The sequence below is a fragment of the Corapipo altera genome, unplaced genomic scaffold (genome assembly GCF_003945725.1).
Source record: "Corapipo altera isolate COAL_440 unplaced genomic scaffold, ASM394572v1 295, whole genome shotgun sequence".
NCBI classification, from domain to species: Eukaryota; Metazoa; Chordata; class Aves; order Passeriformes; family Pipridae; genus Corapipo; species Corapipo altera.
Window position 1 is genome coordinate 3,913,969 of NW_020884936.1, and position 21,454 is coordinate 3,935,422.

Here is a 21,454-nt window from a genome sequence, read left to right on the forward strand (position 1 = left end):
AGGGACACCTTCCACTAGCCCAGGTTGCTCCAACCTGGCCTTGGACACTTCCAGGGATCCAGGGGCAGCCACAGCTTCTCTGCCCAACCTGGGACAGGGCCTCCCCACACTCACAGACAACAATTCCTTCCCAACATCCCACCCAAATTTCCTCTTTTCCAATGGGAAACCATTCCCCCTTGTCCTGTCCCTCCATCCCTTGTCCCCAGTCCCTCTCCAGCTCTCCTGGAACCCCTTTAGGCCCTGCCAGGGGCTCTCAGCTCTCCCTGGAGCCTTCTCTTCTCCAGGGGAACCCCCCCAGCTCTCCCAACCTGGCTCCAGAGCAGAGGGGCTCTAGCCTTTGGAGCGTCTCTGGGGCCTCCTCTGGACTCTCTCCAGCAGCTCCATGTCCTTGTGCTGTTGTTCCCAGGGCTGCTACATCCCTGGTTTTGAGTTAGATTTTAGGAATAAGCAGCACCTACAATTCCAGCCAGATGATCCATAACCCCAGCCCATGTCATGTGTGTCTGTGGGTAGAACCGTTACCTCGATTCCTTCTTTTAAAATGCCCAAGATATATTTTTATATGAAAAAGCAACGTGTTCCCAAGGTTTTAAAACATCTTTCTGGGGTGGGTTTGTTCCGCTCGATCAAACCGCGACTCCTCGGTTGGTCTGGGGCTGAGTCGGGGGTGGAAGTGCTCCATCAAACAAGCTCAGAGTCAGGATTTACTCCCAGGCAGTAAAATCCTAAGGACCACTAAGCTGGGTTTAAGCACTGAAAAGATATATGAGCCTTGTCCTCTGGTGAGATGAGAGTTACTCCCAGTGATAAACTTTGCCTGGGCGAGCACTGAATTTTGTGAAGTATTTTGGGGTATTTCTCTCCCAGCTTTCATTTAGGAGCGTCTCAGATCATTAAAAACAAAAATTAAACTTCCAGACAACCCTACCTGAGAGGGACGAGAGGCTTTGTGCTGGTTTTACAGTCTGGGAGCTCCCATGGAGATGCTGTTTTCATAAAATCCTAGAACATGCTGAGTTGGAAGGGACCCACCAGGATCATCCAGTCCAACTCCTGGCCCTGCACAGGACACCCCAAGAGTCCCAGAGGATCAGCCAAACCCTCCTGGAGCTCTGGCAGCCTTGGGGCTGTGCCCACTGCCCTGGGGAGCCTGGGCAGTGCCCAACCAGCCTCTGGGGGAAGAACCTTTTCCTGACATCCAACCTAAACCTCCCCTGACTGAGCTTTAAACCAGCAGAACTCCTCAAAATCTCAATTCCCACCACCCAGCTCCTGCTCCGGGCTGGCACAGAGCTCCGTACCTCACCCTTTGGAAGCCCAGATGTCTTTTGCACCCTGGATGGGGTGCACACGAAGCTTTATTTCAACCTGAAGAGGCGGCAAAAGCCGCGGCCCGGGCTTGGTTTCACTCTTGGCCGCGCTCGCGCAGCCTTTGCCCGACTCGGATGTTGGACGTGGATTTGGGCGCCGGAGCTGAGGTGTGAGGCCGTGCTTTGTTGGCAGGCCCGGAGCTGTAACCTGATTAATCTGAACAGGTAAAAAGTAACGCGATCCATCAGCAGCACGACCGGCGGCGCGGTCGGCGAGTCGTGAATTTTTCATCGGGGGGCCCCTTGGAGAGGAGGTTCGGTTACCGAGGGTGGTAGAAAAGGAGGGAAACGTAGCCAGGCTTTCATCCGGAGGGATATATTGCCTAACCAGCGAGGAATCCTTTCATCAATAAATTATGAGAAGAATGGGAGGGTTTCGAAAGATCTGCCTGTTAACGCGCTCTCATCCGGCAAATTTAAGGAACGTTAGGTTTTGGCCCGGGATGCCTTGCGGGAGAGGGGAGGTGAGAACGTGCAGCCTGAGGAAGGTGAGACCTCGTTGCGTGTGCTGGAGCTGGGACAGGCACCGAGGATCCGTCAGCAGAGAGGAGGCCAACGTGGTGTGAGCGCTTGAGCCCGGGATTGAATAACGGGAGGGGAAACCAAGCGGGCGCCCTTTTGTTCCCCCACCTGGCTGCCGGCCACGCCACGGATCCTCCCTGGGAAGGGAGGCTTTCTGACAGCTCCTGCTTGGCACCAGTGAGGATCCCCATCCCCTCGTGTGATCCTGGTGCCGCCGCTTCGAGGAACAGGAGGGGTTTTGTCCCCCCAGAGTGACCAAAACGCGTTTGGAGGAGGCGATTTTGGGTGCTCATGTCTTTGGTTTGTCGTAAGCTCTGTTTGGACTCGGGGCTCAGTGGATGACAAAGAGGTTGTGGAGGTTTTGGTCACTGAAATATAAGATATTGAGCCATTGGAGAGTGTTCAAAGGAGGCAACAAAGATGGGGAAGGGCCTTGGTTTGAAGCCGTGTGAGGACACTGAGGGCACTTGGTGTGTTCAGCTGGAGCAGAGGAGACTGAGGGGAGACCTCACTGCAGTTCAACTGCCTGGGCAGAGGCAGAGGGTTGGACTGGATGGTCCTTGGGGGTCCCTTCCAGCTCAGCACATTCTGAGATTTTAGCACCTTTACAGGCACACTGTGGGTAGTGGTGGAACAACAGCCTATGTTCCCTGGGGAAGCTGTCTCCATGCCCAGGGACAGGAGGTGGAGATTTCAGGGCAGCAAAGTGGCTCCTTGGTTGCACCTACACAACCCTGGTTACACACTCTCCTGATGGAGCCACGCTCCCTCCCTTGTGTAACCTGGCACTGGAACAAGAACTAAGTTAGAACAGAAAGGAAAAGAATTCCCAGCCCTGATCGAACTCCTGTGGTGTTTACGGGATGGAAACTTCCCCAAAAATGCAGTTTTTCCAAGTGCCTCTTGCTGCCAACGTGTTTGTGGTGCTGGTTTTTCGGCAGCTCTGCCCCTGCTGCTCCTGACAATTGGGCAAATTATTCCGGTGTCAGGGAAAGGGGCCGTTCGTGTGGGGTGATGAGCAGGGAACAAACCAGCACCGGGATTTACGATGTGTTTGCTTCCACCCTGACTTAATTTCCTCGTGTTTACTGTCTGTACAGAGTTCTCCAAGTGTAACCTCAAGCCTGTTGTCTCCTTGGAGAAGCAGCACAGGGAACCTCGGCTCTGGGAGCTGTGGGTGCCTTGTCTTCAGAGAATCATGGAATCACGGAATGGCTTGGGTTGGAAGGGACCCTAAAGGTCATCTCGTTCCAAGCATGGACACCTGCCCCCACACTGGAGGCTAAGTGGGAGTTTGACCCCTTCAGATCCCACTAAACCCTCTTTCTGAACCTCCAGCCCGTGTTTTCCTACAGCTGCTCTTCATATGCCTGGCAAAGCCTCTCCAGGGAAAGTCATTTCATAGGAACTTGGGGAGAAAATATCCCCACAAAGCAAATTTCCCTTGACCCCCCTACCTGGAGGTCATGAATCCTGAGTTTTCCTGTGACCAAGATAGCTTCCTCCAGGAGAGAGAGAGAATTCCAGCTCCTTTCCTGCAGAATCTGCTCTTGGTTTGGATGCTGGCAAAGAATGGATGGTTTGGAGCCTGGCTAATAAATGAGATTTTTTTCCAGAGCAATTAGAGCGAGTTGCTGAGTTACAACCTGGAGGAATTGTGTTGTCAGCCTGGAGTAGCTCAGGATCGTGGCGAGGCACAAGAGACAGGAGGGATTGAAGTTCTTTGGTGTTTTGACTGGCAGGTTTGGCTTTATTTTGATCCTGAGCTTTGCAACCCCAGTAACTGATGCTGCAGGAATTCGTGATTGATATCCCAGTGTCCTTTTTGTTGGCACGAGAAGGTGAATGTTTCTAGCATAAGTTAGCAGATTTTAGGGATCTTCAGGTTAAATAAGACTGCATACCTGGAGTTTGTCTTCCAGAGACATCCCAAATCTCCCAGCAACCCCGAATCAGAAAGCTCAGGTGGTAAAACCTTCTAGAGAAATAAATCCACTCTGTGCCCCTTTGCCCAAGGGAGAATATCCCGGTCCCTGCTCCAGAGTGGTGTGTGGGAATGGGTCCTTATGGATCATCCATTGCATGTGGCATTTGGTTATCAGATCTCTGAATCCAGCATTTAAATATGTGTTTTCTGGGTGTTTTGGTCACCAGTTTCTTACAAACACAGGCAAACAGGGCTCTTCCCATGGATTTGGAGTGAGCCACCCCCTTGCTCTGCTGCTATTGCCTTGGGAATGTCATTTAAACCTCCTCAGACCTCCAAGGATGGTGAGGAACCTTAATGATGTGGAACAAAGTCCTCCTAAAATCTCGAGCAGACCAAAGGAGTTCTGTCCTGATCCTCTATACCTTTATGGTCTAACTCCATAACTGGTCACCTCCATGTTGGAAGGGATCATTTCCTAATTATACACAAGGAAAAAACTGTTCCCTGTGAGGATGGTGAGGTGCTGACACAAGTTCCAAAAGAAGCTGTGGCTGCCCCTGGATCCATGGAAGTGTCCAAGGCCAGGTTGGAGCAACCTGGGCTAGTGGAAGGTGTCCCTGCCCATGGCAGGGGGTGGCACTGGATGATCTTGAAGGTCCCTCCCAACCCAGACCATACTCTGGTTCTATGATCTCCAGAGAAGCAGCTGTTTTTTTGTTGTTGTGGGTTTTTTGGGACTGAATTGATGTTGGAGAAGTTCATGAGGGTCCTTCCTTGGGTGTTTAGCACAACAGGTTGGTAAAATCCAGACCCCAGAGGTTTTCCAGCCGTGAAAGTGCAGGAGGTCAAAGGCAACACCAGCAGCACGGTGGGTGCTGACCTTCTGGAGCCAGACCTTCCCAGGGATCAGAAAACCCACGGACATGTCGGGGCGAAGGGGAGGAGGAAGCCAGAGATCCCTTATCGGAACAGATCCTGCCTGGAAGGTGCTTCCAACCAAGCGTTTGGAGCGAAGCCAAGCTTGTCTTCGGAGCTCTGCTGCCAAGATTCCCACAAGGACTCGTCTGATAAGCGAGGAAGTGGAGCAGCCTCCAGTGCTCCCAGCACGGTGGGGTGTCTGCGAGGGAAGGCTGGGCTCACACCTGCCTGCAGGAGATGGGAAGCCAAAAAACAGGAGCCAACATATTTTGGCCGAGGCGGAGCAGGAATCCTCCGTGGAACGGCTGTGGCTCAGGCTGGGCCTGGCAGGAGTCTGGGACCACTCCCCAGCTCGTGTTTTAAGCTTGGCTTAAGGATTTGCATTTGGGATTATCAAAGATCGAGTCAGGAAGGCCTTTGGGGGGGTGATTCCTGGAGCATCCAAGGGTCTTACTTGGATTTGTGAAATTATTTCCTTAGTTTACTGCGGGGGGTAAGAGCAAGGATTGTTGTGGAATCATGGAATGGTTTGGGATGGAAGGGACTGTGGTCACAGAATCATGGAATTGTTTGGATTGGAAGGGAGTGTGCTCACAGAATCATGGAATGGTTTGGGTTGGAAGGAGCTGTGCTCATGGAATCATGGAATGGTTTGGGATGGAAGGGCCTGTGGTCATAGAATCATGAAATGGTTTTGTTGGGAGGAGCTGTGGTCATAGAATCATGGAATGGTTTGGGTTGGAAGGGATTGTGGTTATAGAATCATGGAATGGTTTGGGTTGGAAGGGACTGTGGTCATAGAATCATGGAATGGTTTGGGATGGAAGGGGCTGTGGTCATAGAATTATGGAATGGTTTGGGATGGAAGGAGCTGTGGTCATAGAATCATGGAATGTTTTGGGATGGAAGGGGCTGTGGTCACAGAATCATGGAATGGTTTGGATTGGAATGGATTGTGCTCATAGAATCATGGAATGGTTTGGGTTGGAAGGGACTGTGGTCACAGAATCATGGAATGGGTTGGGTTGGAAGGGACTTTAAAGACCATCTAATTCAACCCCAGTGAGCAGGGACAGCATCAACTAAACCAGATTGTTCAGAGCCTTGTCCAACCTGGCCTTGGATATTTCCAAGGATGGAGAACGTGAAGAGATTGGGTTGAAAAATAACTGTCCTAATTTGAGGGAGAACCTCCAAAACCACCCCTGAACCTGCCCCAAAGGCCCTGAGTCCACAAGCAGCTCTGCCCAACGAACAAACAAAAAGCTTGGGTGATTGCTTTTATTTCACCCTGTTTCCTGAGGTGACCCAAGCCAACACAACTGTGGGTTCACCTCACATGCCCAGGGCAGGGTGATGGGCCCGGGGTGAGGATGGGGCTGGAAGTGCCGGTGAACACCTGGAAAGAGGAGTTTCTGACCTCAGCGAAGGTGCCGAGATGATAAGAACCAGATGGCTGAACCGGGAAATAAAAGAACACTCGTGACTCAAACAGGAGCAAAACTTCCCCCTCCCATCTGCCCTCGTGCTCTGATTGCAGCTGATTAAAAAGACAGGTATTACTCACCAGATTTTATCGGGTCTTTCCACACCTAAAAGGGCCCCCAGACACCGTCACCTGAACCGTGGCCGCGGTTTCAGTCTTAGCACTGTTTAATTTTGGTGAAGACCATGTTCTGGTGTGGAGATGGTGACTCTCAGGTGCATGTCTTGCTTCTTGGTGCTTTGTCTTTCGGAGCCTGACCATAAAAAAACCCCCTCCAATAAATTAAAAACATCATAAAAAATGGAGAGGAAGAAGCAGCCAGAGGTGGGTCGTGCTTGCCTGAGTTGCTTTAGGAGCTGATCAGATCAGGTTCCTTCATATCTCAAGCCAACCTCGAGGTTTTTTGACAGCTTGAAAACACTCAGGGAACTCTGTCAGCCAGAGATTTTTTTTTAGATGAAGTGTGGGCTCAGCCAGCAAGCAGGGTAATTAGTGCTTCTGCTGCTGCCAGCGCCAAGGTTTCCTCGTTTCAGATGGTAAAAGGTGACAGGGCCCTTCTGTCTTTGAGTTAAGTGGGGGGATAATCCTGGCTGTGAAACTGTGTTAAATGCTGGGCTGAGCTCTGCAGCAGCAGGGAAACCCCCAGCGGGGTCTACAAGGTGTTCTTGGTGGGGAGAGGGAGACCTGAGTTGGTTCTCCTGGTGGTGTTCATGCAGCTTCTGCATTTGCTCTCTTTGTGCTGGTCTAACGTGAGTTTTTGTGCTCAGTCCATCAGTAATTGCTGGTTTAATGGTTGCACTCGATGATCTTAAGGGTCTTTTCTGACTTAAATGGTTCTGTGGTGTCGTGCCGGGCCATAGCTCAGATTAATTAAACTTAAAGGATTAAAGGATGACTTGGTTAGGACCAACTTCCCTCCAAGGAGACATGAGTGAGCCGGACATGGGCCTTATGCTGCAGGATAAAATGTAACTACCTTCTAGGAAATCTGGGAAAATGTGAGAAATGTTCCCCTGGAAAAGCTGGAGGTGTGTTATTGTCTACCAAGAGATGGGCAGAGCTTTGGCATAGCAGGGACCAGGACTGGGGTGCGCCAGTGGCCTCCAAACGAGTGAATATTAACTATTAATTAAAGAAAAAAAAAATCCAGTTTGTCAACAAGACAATATTTTTTAATTTATATTTCGCCATTCTGAGGCACAACAGAGCTTCCAGAGGAGAGACAATAAGGATGGAGGACACAAAGTACTCTGGGGTTTTTAAGCTGAGCCGTAGGCTTGGCTTTTCCCCTCTGCTCCCCAGGCTTTCCAAGACCAAGATCAGCCGAACGTGTTCCCCGTGTTTTCTTTAACCAAGCTCCAAACCCCATCCAAATTCCCCTTCATCTGCTCAGGGAGCAGCAGTTTTGTTTTTTTTTTTTCTTCTTTTCCTAGGACTGTCATTCCCGACTGAAGGCATCTTTTATTTCATTTTATTCTTTTTATTTTTTTTTTCCCTTCCAAAAAATCAACCCCGGATTCCGCCCCGCTGCCGAGAGCGCTTCCATTAATATCAGATGGGAAAGGCAGGGCCAGGCACTGAAAGTGGATATAGTTTGCATTTGAAGGAAGGTTTTGTGTATGAAACTGAGAAACTCTTCCCCAGTCTGACACTGGTGATTGATTGCAGCTCTGCTAAAGATTAGCCAGACGTTTTAAGCACCGCAATTATTCATGTTTTCCTACTCCGGTGCTATATTTAAACCCGGCCTAACACTGGGTTTCTGCTGCTGCACAGGAGGGAAAATGCCTTTTTTATTTTTTTATTATTTTTCTTTTTGTGGGGGGGTTATTATTTGATTTTTCCAGCTCTCTCCTGTGCCCTGTGTGGTTGCCACGAGGATGAGGAACACGGGATGTCAATTAAAGCTGCGCCGCCCTCGGCACCATCACCTCGGCCTCACAGATGTCTGAGGGGTCTGGGGGGGGTCCAGGTGTCCTGGGGTGCAACTTGTGCTCGGGGTCATCATCCCTCCCTGCAAGGAAAAGTGCTCCCAGGAATCCTGACAGCACTGGGCCCGATGGTTTGGTTTGGGGTATGAAAAAAGGCTGGAAAATAAAAAGAGGACTTTGATTTTTTTTTTTTTCCTTTCCTGCTGGTGGTGGAAGTGGTAACGCAAGGCAGGAGCTGGTTATGGGATTTCTGGTGTTTCTGTTGGTGATAATAATGCAAATTTCTGATCCACTGGTTCAGAACCCAAGTTAAGGCAGCGGTTTTGTGCAGTTTTGCTCTTGAGTGACAGATCTGGAGCAGAACTTCACCCAGAGATCTTCAGCCACTGCCCCAGCTCGGTTTCCACTTGGAAACAGGCAGACCTCCAATTGCCCCACTTTGAAATTCTTTTATCACACAGTGATAGAATGGAAGTGTCCAACCTGGCCTTGGACACTTCCAGGGATCCAAGGGCAGCCACAGCTTCTCTGCCCAACCTGGGACAGGACCTCACCACCTCCAAGCCAGGAATTCCTTCCCAGTATCCCATCTATCCCTGCCCTCTGGCACTGGGAAGCCATTCCCTGTGTCCTGTCCCTCCCTGCCTTGTCCCCAGTCCCTCTCCAGCTCTCCTGGAGCCCCTTTAGGCCCTGCCAGGGGCTCTCAGCTCTCCCTGGAACCTTCTTTTCTCCAGGGGAACACCTCAAGCTCTCCCAGTCTGTCTTCCATGGGACTTTTTCATTAATTATATTTCTTGGGTTGAACGTGCTCCCAAGAGTCTTTTTCCTGCTCGTCTCCCTCCAGCACAAACAAGCAAACTCTGGATCACGGAGTTTGATTTGCTTGAAGGCTTGTCCCAGAGATTTTGTAGGGAAAAACAAAGGATTTGAGCGTCTGGATGACTTCTGAGAGGTCTGGGAAAGGTAACTCAAGACAGACAAACCTCTTGCCAGTAAACCCCAATTAATTATTCGCCGCTGCCTTTTGGAAGAGCTCAGCACATCAAACCAAGGTTGAGACCCCTTGGCTTGGGGAGAGAGGACACGAACTGCCGGGAAAAGCCGATGGAAAAGCCGCCCTTATGATGTGTTTCATTTTGGGGAAGGCCGGGTGACAGCGTGTTTACGGCTCCGAGGTCCCGGCGCGGAGATTCCTCGGAGCGTTTATCACCCGGGATCCGCAGCCCGTGGCCAAGCTTCGAGTCGACATTTCAACTCCTACCGTTTCCCCTCGCAGACTTTACCGCTTTTCCAGGACTTTCTAGCGCCTCGAAAAGTCGGGAATCGAGCGGGTGCTGCCGAGTAGATGATGATGATGATGATGGTGGTGGTGATGGTGATGACACGGAGCGGCCGCTCGGACCGGCCGGGAAAGGGTTCCCTTTGGTTTGTCCCTGCTCTGCCTTGTCAGTGGAATTCCTTGATGGAGTTGGTGGTGTAATTGAGTGCAGGTGATTTTTTTTCTTGTAAAAAAAAATACGGATCCGTGTTGGTTTTATTCCATCCCTGGATGATTTATAACTTTTGGAGCGTTGCAGCTGTTTAGACTGTGGAGAAGTTTTGGCTTCACGTGCGCTCACCTCTCGCGTGTTGTGATATTAATAACCCTCTGTGTTAAGGAGAGGAATTCAGGGTGGGTTTTTTCCCCAAAAAACCCAATATTTTGGGGATGAGAAACCAGGAAAAACTACGGACAGGTGTCCCAGAGCCTCGTGCTCCCAACCACAGGTCGGGAAAGGGGTGAAGTGAAGCCCAAAAAGCCGGTGGCAAAGGGGAAAAATGAAGCAGGAGAACAGCTCAGACTTATTAGGATTAATGAGCTACAAAGGTCATTAAGCCACAGGGAGCTGTTTGGCATCACCCAGGGATCCTTCCTGGGAATTACTGCTGCTCAAGGATAATGCCCCTGGTTGTAGGGATTGCCTTGTGCTGTCGGATCTCTCTTCACTGTGGAAGAAAGAGAGAGGGAAAAGGAGAAAAGGGGAAAAGGAAGGAAAAAAAGAGAAAGAAATGGAAAAAAAAAAGGGGGAGAAAAAGAAAAAAGGGAGGCAGAGGAAAAAAAAGGGAGAAAAAGTAGGAAAAGGGAAAACAGAAGAAAGAGGAGTAGAAAAAAGGAGAAAAAAAAGGGGGGGAAAGGAGGAGAATGGAAAAAAGGAAAAAGGCAAGGGAAGGAAAAAAGGGAGGGGGAAGAGGGAAAAAGGAAAAATGGGGGGGATAGAAAAGAGAGGGATGGGTTTGGGGTCAAACCCTTGTGTTGCTCACTGGTCACAAGGGCTCCAGAGAGACCTTCCTGCCCCTTCCAGGACCTAAAGGGGCTCCAGGAGAGCTGGAGAGGGACTGGGAAGAAGGGATGGAGGGACAGGACACAGGGAATGGCTTCCCAGTGCCAGAGGGCAGGGATAGATGGGATATTGGGCAGGAATTGTTGGGTGTGAAGGTGTTGAGGCCCTGTCCCAGGTTGGGCAGAGAAGCTGTGGCTGCCCCTGGATCCCTGGAAGTGTCCAAGGCCAGGTTGGAGCAACCTGGATGATCTTGAAGGTCCCTTCCCACCCAAACCATTCCATGATTCCGTGGACCATGAAAATCTCAGCATTTTTTGCCCGTGGCACCCAAGGCAGGGCATCCAACCCAATCCCTGGATTTTTTTTTTGCTGTAAATCCACCCAAACCCAGCGGTCACTCCACAGCTCCTGCAGCCCTGCCAACGAGGAACTTCATGTCCACGTGTTCCTTTGGCTCAGCCAAGGGAGACAAGTGGAATTTATGACGCCGAGAGCCCCCATTGTCAGGCTTTCAAAATCCAACATATGTTGGGCTCGGAAAGTTGTTTTTGTTCTTGCAATTAAAGCAGCACATAAATATCCGACAGCTGAGGTGCTCCAGGCTCCAGGCTGAGTTATGGCCACGGCTCGTGGAGCTCAGCCCTGCAGACATTGATATACTGGGCTTTGCTAGGCTGGGATTTATAGTTTTGGGGGGTTCTTAAAGCTACTGTAGGTTCGTGTTTGAGGTCGGGGTTTAGTTCTGGGCAACCTGCTCGGAAACGTGAAGCGTTACCGTGAACTCTGCTTGGCCTTCCAGCTTTGTTGACAGGAATTTAGTCCTCGCAGACAAAAGGGGGAGGGAAAATTAAAAAAAAATAAAATAAAAAAATTAAGCAGGTGAGGTCATTTGGAGTTGAAAAGAGACTGAAAGTTGGAGTTTGAACTTGGAGCTGAAAAGGCTGTGTCGGGAATGAAGCTGGGACGGGTCTGACGACGGCCAAGCCCTTTCTCCTCAAAAAGAAAGGGGGGGAAAAGGGACACTTACAGAAGTGAAAATAAAAATCAAACTGAGCACTGGCAGGTGAGACCTCCAAGGTCTGGTTGTGTTGGCCCAGGTCATTTTGGGATATGGAGCCAACTCGATATTCCCAATGGTGTTGTTTCCAGGAGGGACCTGCCATGGAGCCTGAAAGGCAGGTCCCTGAGCGCTCTCAGCTGCAGGTTGGGATTTTTCTGGGAATGCTGGAGCAAAATCCATCCTGACCAGGATGCTCCAGCACCAGCAAGACTTGGGGTGTCACCTTGGGGATGTCACCTTGGGGAGACTTACCTTGGCACTGGGGGCAGCTGGTGGGATGCAGGATTGTGCTTTGTGCCTTCTGCTCCCAAATCCCTGGAAGTGTCCAAGGCCAGGCTGGAGCAAACTGGGCTAGTGGAAGGTGTCCCTGCCCATGGCAGGGCAGTGGGACTGGATGGGCTTTAAGGTCCCTTCCATCCCAACCTTTTCAAGAATTCCATGATTCCCTGAAATCAGAGGGCAGCGTCAAACAGGTTCAATTTGTAGCGAGGAGGGGGAAGGAGCTGGAAATTTGGGATTTGCTGCTTCGGTGCCATATCGTGTTGCCTCAAAGTTGGTTTTCTCAGAGCAGACCCAGCACCCCCTGATATCACTCCCAGGAGGTGCAAGAAACCTGCTGGGGAAGAACCTTCTCCTTCAGCCCCCAGCTCTGAAAGGGGAATTAATAGAAGAATAGAATAATAGAATAATAGAATAGAATTTGTGGCCTGAAGGGAAGAGTTTAATAATCCTTTTAAAAAACCCTCTATTTTGCATCCCTCTGGTGCATCACACCCCACTGTTGTTTTCCAGCCTCACGTGAGTGTGTTCCATCCACAGGGCTGAGGGTGGGAAGACACATTGATATAAAATAAAGTTATTCGAGTTTTACGCTGAAAAATCACCGCTTTTCATATACCATTAAATATTCTCTAAAGCTACAACGGGGTCGAAGCGATTCCATCCAAGCCCTCTAAACTTCAGTTGAGGGCTCTGATGATCAGCTGCCAAGGAATCCGGGATTTTGTGGTTTGTCCTTAAAAATCGGCGGGCGAAAACACGGATTTTCAAATCCTTGTCTGTGCCGAGGTTTTTAGGGGGAAGTTTTGCCGGGAGAAAAATCTTGAAAGTCAAGAATTCTCACTGGTGTTTTGAGTGCTCTGGGAGGGGCTCGTTGCTGAAGCAGGGGAGGGGTGAGATCCCTGTGGTGGAATCCCCATCCCTGGAGGGATTTAAAAGCCACGTGGATGTGGCAGTTGGGGACATGGGTGAGTGGTGGCCTTGGCCATGCTGAGTTAACAGTTGGACTCGATCTTAAGAACCTTTTCCAACCTTAACAATTCCATGATTCTATCTCTACCTGCCTCGGGATTGCTGTTAGTGCCAAATACTTGGGATTTCCTTTCATAGTCATGTTTTGCCCTGTGTCGTGTCAAGCAGCTGGTGGAGACCTTGTTTTGTGTGGAAAAAGAGGATTTTTCAGTTGTGTTTTCAGATTTCTTGAGAAAAGTTAAAAATAAGGTTTGACCTCTTTTCAGACCACTTTTAAGGTTTCCTGGTTCGATGCTCCTCGGAGCCTGGTTTGTGCTGGATGAGCTGCTCTCCCAAGGTGCTCCCAAGAGGCTGGAAACAGGATAATGATGCATTATGTCACTTTTGGGGTTCCTCTTGTATTGAAGGCCCAGGGAATGGCTGTTGTGCCAACCCAAGCACAACCAGGAGGGCTGGAAGGGCTGTGGAGAGATTCCTCAGAGGAATGATGTCATCGCTGTGCCCGAGCCATTTGGGACAACCTTTTGCCACCCTGTTCTTTTCATTCTCTTTTCATTTCCCTTTTCCTGCCTGGAGTAGATATGAGGGTGTTAATACAGTGGAACAGATGTCCCAGAGAAGCTGTGGCTGCCCCTGGATCCCTTGAAGTGTCCAAGGCCAGGTTGGAGCAACCTGGGATAGTGGGAGGTGTCCCTGCCCTTGGCAGGGGGTGGCACTGGATGAGCTTTCAGGTCCCTTCCAACCCAAACCATTCCATGATTCTGTGATATCCCCCACAGGGAGAATTTTGGGCTTCTCTTAGGGTATTTTAGCCAATTCCCCTTTTGTGGGACACATCCCTGCCTTTACTGTTTATTCCTTGGAACAACCACGCGGGACCCGGCGCGTGATTCCCTTTTCCAAGTCCAAAATCTTGTAGCTTTGCTTCTCCCACTGCTTTTGGCCCATCTTGATTCCAGTTTGTTTCTTCTTCTCTCTTCTTCTCTCTTCCCCCATCCCTCCATCCCCATCTTCCCTCTCCATCCCCGGCACTGCTCTTCTGAGCTTCCCCCCCCCTTCCCCACCACCAGAGAGGGAAATAAATTGTGCAGGAACAAATTCCCTGCCTACGAATTCCCCCTGGAAACCCTCCTGCCTGGTTCATAATTAATGCTGCCATTGTTCTCCTCTCTCTGTATATTTAGATGGCCTTTTTGTTTAAAGTTGATTACTCGCTGCTCCTCTGAGTGTCTCTCCGGGGAGGGAAATGGATGATATTTCAACAGCGGATCAGCCACAATATGCACTAAATAAACAGAGTTGCTAAAAACACCAGAAAGGCCCCTTTGTCCTGTTGGATAGCAAAAAAAAAAAAAAAAAAAAAAAAAAAAATTGAAGGGGGGGAATAAAAATCTCCCAGAAGGATGCTGGGGAGTTGAACTTATCTCTGAGATCTCCTATTGCTCCGATTGTACCGAGAAGTGTCCTAAATTAAACACTTCCACCCTTCAGTGGTCACCTCAAATGTCACCCCAGCTTTAAGGGCTTAGCAGATGGGATGGGCTTAAAGTATTCCCAGGAGCAGCCAAGCCTGTCCTGGGTAAGGTCTCGGTGCTGGGCCGAGTTTAAGCTCCGTGTGGGAGCCGCTGTGGAATAATGGGTTGCACATGGCTATCGATTAAATGACACTTCTCCCTCCTCACAACATTGATCTTGGCTTTGGGCTTAGCCGGCCCCGGCTGTGAGTTTGTTCACTTATCTAATTTTAATGATCAAGTTTCCAGTTCTCCCGCGAAAGTCATTTATATTCCAGAGGCTTCGGAGCGGGGAGAGGGAAAAGGGGGAGTGCGCGAACACCCTGAAAGGCTGAGCGACCTTCAGTCAGCCTGGACGAGGCTCTGATATGTGGTGGCTCTAAAGTTAATTCAGGTCCTGATTTTTTTGGCCTGTGCAGGGCCAGAGGTTGGACTGGATGATGCTTGTAAGTCCCTTGCAACTTGGCACATTTCTGGGATTCTGGGATTCTGGGATCAGCAGTGTTCTGAGCCGCAGGTGATCTGGATGACGCCGAGAAGTTGAACCCTGAGGCTGCTTTGCAGCTCCCCGGTGTCAGTAGAAGCTCCACCAGCATTTTGCTGGTTATTAATTTAATTAATTAATTTAATTAATTACTTTAATTCCTCCTGGGTGATCCCCCTGTTTGAGTGGAAACAGGTCACGGGGTTCTTATGACCTGGGTTCAACCTGTTGTCAGCTCCCGACACGAGGGTGTGATGGTGTCAGGGGGTGGCACTTCCAGCAGGGAGGCTCCTGGAATCTTCTCAGCCTGAAGGATTCAGCCTGCTGAGGGGCAATCTCAGTTAATTAATTCATTATTAACAACCAGGTCAAACAATACCATGAATGACTGCAAAAATCCTCCACTTGATAACGAGCTGCTCCTTTTTGGAGCTCAAGTTCGAGGCTGGGTTGTCCCTGGTACCAACGTTATGGGATGGATAAAATAAACCCAAAAGGACAATTTCAGACATCTGGAGGACCAAAAACACTGGCTATGAAATCACAGCAGAATCTGACCAGAGGGGTCCTTAAAGGGAGATTATTTTTCATGAAGAATGTCACGGCGTGTTTGGAAATCCTTGGGCAGGTGGAGGTGCCCCCTGAGTTCGGTGCCCAAATCCTGGTGGCAGATCCCCAAATCTGATGCCCAAATCCCAGTGGCAGGTGCCTGATTCTGGTGCCCAGATCCTGGTGGCAGATCCTTGATTGTGGTGCCCAAATCCCAGTGGCAGATCCCCAAGTCTTGTGTCCAAATCCAGGTGCCAGGTCCCTGATTCTGGTGCCCTTTCCATCCTCTCCCTTGGGCAGAGACCTCAGTGTCCTGGTTTCTTCTGTACTGATGCTGGATCCATCAGATGGATCCATCTTTGGGCAGGTTCCTGGGAGATGAGCTGAAGCAAATCTCCTCCACACCTGGAATTCTGGGGGGTTCTGGGTCCCTCATGACAAGGGGTTGGAGCATGTCCAGGGAAGGGAACGGAGCTGGGAAGGGGCTGGAGCAGCAGGAGCAGCTGAGGGAGGTGGGGGGGCTCAGCCTGGAGAAAAGGAGGCTCAGGGGGGACCTTCTGGATCCCTAAAATTCCCTGGAAGGAGGTTGGAGTCAGGGGGGTCAGGCTCTGCTCCCAGGGAACAAGGGACAAGAGGAGAGGGAACGGCCTCCAACTGTGTCAGGGGAGGGTCAGGTTGGATATCAGGGAAAATTCCTTCCTGGAAAGGGTTGTCCATCCCTGGCACAGCTGCCCAGGGCAGTTGGATCCCCATCCCTGGAGAGATTTAAATTCCATGTGGATGTGGCCCTTGGGGACATGGGTCAGTGGTGGTGCTGCGTTGACAGTTGGACTCTATGATCTCAGAGGTCTTTTCCAACCCTAAAGATTCTGTGATTCCACGATTTCCACCCTGGGACTGGGATATTCCCCAAAACAGCACCACCAGCAGCGTGGAGTGGAAGACACTTGTTTTCCATCTCTGTGCTCTTGTTTTCCACCTCTGTGGTTCTTCCCAGGTTTCTTGGGCTTGAAGGGCTCCTCTTTGAGAACAAAACCCATCTCGCCCTCCCCCGTAACCGAATTCCCGACTCCTGTTATTTAAGGGCACATGGAATCCCCAGAAACAGCCCATGGATACAGGGAGGGATCCGGGAATCCTAACAGAGACCAGACAGGGAGGGGGTTTTAGGCTCGGATCAGAGACCTTGGAAAAGCAGAAGGAATCTTCTGGTGCTTCCCTGGGAGGTGAGAGGATGAACGAGCGGAAAACCGGGAAAAAAACCAACGAGGGGAGAAACACCCTTTGGATTTGGTTCCATGGAGGGAGAACAAGGTCGGGAAGTCACAGAGCCTTGAACTGAAAGGGGTGGGAACTTGAATCCCAACAAAATTCCCGTTTTTTGGTGTTTTTTTATAATAAACAGCAATTTGCTGCTGCAGTAACTCAAAGCTGAGTTTAAAACAGGGACTGGCTCCCCCTTCCAGAGGCAAATTCCAAAGGGAAGAGGAGGTGTTGATGGGAATGCAGAGGGTGCTTTAGCTCCCAGGTGGGGTGGTTTGCTGGCTCTGTCTTTATAAAGAACCCAAATTTTAAAGGGTTTGGGTCAGAATTTGGAAAATCACAACAATCTCTCAGCGTTATGTGGGTAAAATACCTTTAATTTTGGGGTCTCTTTACAGAAATACCTTTGATTTTTGGGGTCTTTTTACAGAAATACTTTTGATTTTTGGGGTCTCTTTACAGAAAGACATTTAATTTTGAGTGTATCTTTACAGAAATATCTTTAGTTTTTGGGGTATCTTTTTACAGAAATACCTTTAATTTTGGGGGTATCTTTTTACAGAAATACCTTCAATTTTGGGAGTCTCTTTACAGAAATACCTTTATTTTTTTTTTTTATCTCTTTAGAGAAATAACTTTAATTTTTGGGGTCTCTTTACAGAAATACCTGTAATTTTGGGGGTCTCTTTACAAAAGTGCCTTTGATTTTGGGGTTTCTTTACAGAAATACTTTTAATTTTGGGACTGTCTTCAAAAAAATACTTTTAATTTTGGGGACATCTTTACAGAAATACCTTTAATTTTTTGAGTCTCTTTACAGAAATACCTTTAATTTTGGGGGTATCTTTTAAAAAATACCTTTAATTTTGGGGATATCTTTACAGAAATACCTTCAATTTTGGGGGTCTCTTTACAGAAATACCCTTTTTTTTTTTATCTCTTTAGAGAAATACCTTTAATTTTGGGGGTCTCTTTCAAAAGTACCTTTAATTCAGAGTCCCTTTTCAAAAATACCTTTAATTTTTGGGGTCTCTTTACAGAAATACTTGTAATTTTGGGGGTCTCTTTACAAAAGTACCTTTGATTTTGGGGTTTCTTTACAGAAATACCTTTAATTTTGGGGGTGTCTTCAAAAAAATACTTTTAATTTTATGGGTCTCTTTAAAAGATACCTTTAATTTTAGGGGTGTCTTTAAAAAAATACCTTTAATTTTGGAGGCATCTTTGCAGAAATACCTTTAATTTTTTGAGTCTCTTTACAGAAATACCTTTAATTTTGGAGGTATCTTTACAAAAATACCTTTGATTTTTGGGGTATTTTTACAAAAATACCTTTAATTTTGGAGGTCTCTTTACAGAAGTACCTTTTTTCTTTTTTTGATGTCTTTATAAAAGTACCTTTAATTTTGAGGTCTCTTTACAGAAATACCTGTAATCTTTGGGGTGTCTTTACAAAAAGACATTTAATTTTTGGGGGTATCTCTAGAAAAATACCTTTGATTTTTGAGGTCTCTTTAATTTTGGAGTCTCTTTACGGAAACACCTTTAATTTTTGGGGTCTCTTTATAAAAATACCTTTAATTTTTGGTGCCTCTTTTTGGCGTCTCTTTACAGAAACACCTTTAATTTTGGGGATCTTTTTAGAAAAATACCTTTAATTTTTGGGGCTTCTTGGCAGAAATACCTTTATTTTTTTGCATCTCTTTACAAAAATACATTTAATTTTTGGGGTCTCTTTACAGAAATACCTCTGATTTTTGGGGTCTCTACAGAAATACCTTTGACTTTTGGGGTATTTTAAAAAAACACCTTTAATTTTGGGGGTCTCTTTAAAAAAGTACCTTTAATTTTGGAGTCTCTTTACAAAAATACCTTTGATTGTTGTGATCTCTTTACAGAAATACCTTTAATTTTGGGGGTCTCTTTGTAAAAATACCTTTAATTTTGGGATCTCTTTACAGAAATACCTTTAATTTTTGGGGTCTCTTTACAAAAATTTTTGAGGTCTCTTTACAAAAATATCTTTAATTTTTGGTGTCTCTTTATAAGATACCTTTAATTTTGGTATCTCTTTGCAAAAATATCTTTAATTTTGGGGTCTCTTTACAGAAATTCCTTTTAATTTTGGAGTTTCTTTACAGAAATATGTTTCATTTTGGGATCTATTTACAAAATTACCTTTAATTTTTGGCGTCTCTTTAGAAATGTACCTTTAATTTTTGGGGTCTCTTTGCTCAGTGCAAGCAACCAAAGTGATGCTCCTGAGTGGCTCACCTTGAGAGTAATAAGGTTAAATTAGGATATTTTGGGTTTTTGGGAAGGTTCTGGATGGATTTTGGATGGGAACGTGTGGGATCATCAACCAGCCTTTGTGCCTCACTTGTCCATCTTGGTGTGGATGCTGATTTTTTTGTCTTATCACCTTTATCAAGCTCTTGAATTTTGGGTGTAGGGCGAATATAGAGACAGATAAAGACATATAAATAAATATAAATAGATGTAAATACATATAAATAGATTAAAATAAATATAAATAGATGTAAATAAATATAAATAGATGCAAATAAATATAGATATAAATACATATGAATAGATATAAATACATATGAATATATATAAATAAATATAAATGGATATAAATAAATATAAATATATATAAATACATAGATATAAACCTCATGGAGGCTGTTCCTGGACTGAGGTGATCATGGCTGTGCCTCAGTCATGGTCCAGGATCCAGCTAAATATTTGCCCTCCTCCCATCTCTACCTCCACTTCCATCTCCATCTCCACCTCCTTCTCCATCTCTTATTTCGATCCCATCAGGAATTCACCCTTCCATTTGGGATTCCTTACTGGTGGAGAGCCCAGTTACACCAGTTTGCTCTTCTCCAGTGTTGGGAGAAGGCGTTGGATCAGCTGAGGAAAAAAAAGGAAAAAAAAAAAAAAGAGATGGAATGTGTTTATAATCCTGGAAAAGGTGCTGGAGGGATGATGGTTGAAATTTGGGTGCTTAGGTTGTACTGACTGATGGGAAAACCTCTTTGGATATCATGGATATCCTTAGATGCTCTTTTTTGGAGAAGCAGAGGAGATCCATCACCCAGAGGTGCTGGATTTGTCCATATCCAGAGGCTTCTAAAGAACTGTGGGTGCGCTGGATGGTTCCTGGCTCAGCCCTGGGGTGATAAATCCCAGGGGAGCTGTTGGTGCAGAGAAGGATGTTCCAAGGAACAACTTGTCTCCAGCTTGGGATGCCAGCTGAGATCATGGAATTATGGAATCATGGAATGGTTTGGGTTGGAAGGGACCTTAAAGCTCACCCAGTGCCACCCCTGCCATGGGCAGGGACACCTTCCACCAGCCCAGGCTGCTCCAACCTGGCCTTGGACACTTCCAGGGATCCAGGGGCAGCCACAGCTTCTCTGCCCAACCTGGGCCAGGGCCTTCCCACCCTTCCAGCCAGGAATTCCTTCCCAATATCCCATTTAAATCTTCACTTTTCCAGTGGGAAGCCATTCCCCCTTGTCCTGTCCCCCCATCCCTTGTCCCCAGTCCCTCTCCAGCTCTCCTGGAGCCCCTTCAGGCCCTGCCAGGGGCTCTCAACTCTCCCTGGAGCCTTCTCTTCTCCAGGGGAACCCCCCCCAGCTCTCCCAACCTGGCTCCATAGGGAAGCTGCTCCAGCTTTATCAGCTCCATGGCCTTCTCTGGATTTGCTCCGACAGTTCCATGTCCTTCAGCTGTTGGTGGCACCAGAACCGTGCTCAGTATTCCAGGAGGGATCCCATGGGAGCAGAGTGGAGCAGGAGAATCATTTCCTGTTGGGTTCTTTCCTGGCAGACACGTTGGGCTCATGGTGCTGGTCATGGATTTCCTTCCCAGTGACATTTTAATGGCAGGTGATCAATATTCAGCTGGAAAAACCTTTCCCCCCCCCCCCCCCCAGCTTTAAAACTACAAACTCAATCCAGCACTTTTGAGGAATTTGGGAGCTCCCAAAAAACCCAACCCCCTTTTCTGGGCCGTTCCTGCCGCGTCTCCCGAGCGGAGCAAGAGGATTTCTGGAAGTGCTTGGAAGGCATTTCCAGGGGAAAATTGCAAAACTAAATGGGCTCTGCATGATGCTGGTAGCTCTGTTGTGCTGGAATGCACTGAACCAGAGAGTTCAGTGTTCTTGGAGGCTTTTCCCTGTGGTCAGTGCCAGAGATTTCTGATTAATAAGGAAAACAGGACCAGCTTCCTCCCTCTGAGGTGCAGGGATTAGAAAAATTAAGCAACAGGGCTGTGGAAAAGCCTGGAGGGAGGGAGCACAGGGATAACAGGAGGAAGGAGAGGAAGAACAACAAGTGAGCATCCCAAAAATCTGTAGGGAGGGAAGTGGCTTCCGAAAGGCCCCATTGGAGAAAGGGTTGGTTTGGTGCCCTCTTGGAGGTTCACGCTTGGTTTGCTGGGTGTCTTTTGAAACCCTGAAACAGGGGGAATGCTGCTGTCCTGGGAATGCTGCTGTCCTGGGAATGCTGCTGTCCTGGGAGCGCTGCTGTCCTGGGAATGCCATCCTTGGGAAGTCTGGTGCCAGCAGGTCTCCCAGATCCGGGTTCTCTGGTGTCTGACAGGGCTGAGCTTTGCTCCTACTTGGGCTTGGCTTTGCTCTGAGGGACCAGGGAAGGTCCTTGCCCTGAGGAGCTCGGGGGTCTCCGTCTCTGGAGACACCTAAACCCCAGCTGATGATGGCCTGGACAAGCTGCTCCAGGGATCCCTCTGGCCCCAGATGCTCCATGTTCTTCGTGGGAATGGCTCAAAGCTGAGGGAAGGGAGGTTTAGGCTGGACATCAGGAAGCATTTCTTTAGTGGA

At 48.2% G+C, this 21,454-nt stretch overlaps 1 protein-coding gene across 1 annotated transcript in view; it reads left to right on the forward strand.

Moving 5' to 3' along the window:
• Positions 1 to 21,454, forward strand: part of EXOC6B (exocyst complex component 6B) — a 325,352-nt gene that overhangs the window by 274,597 nt on the left and 29,301 nt on the right. The window lies entirely within an intron of this gene.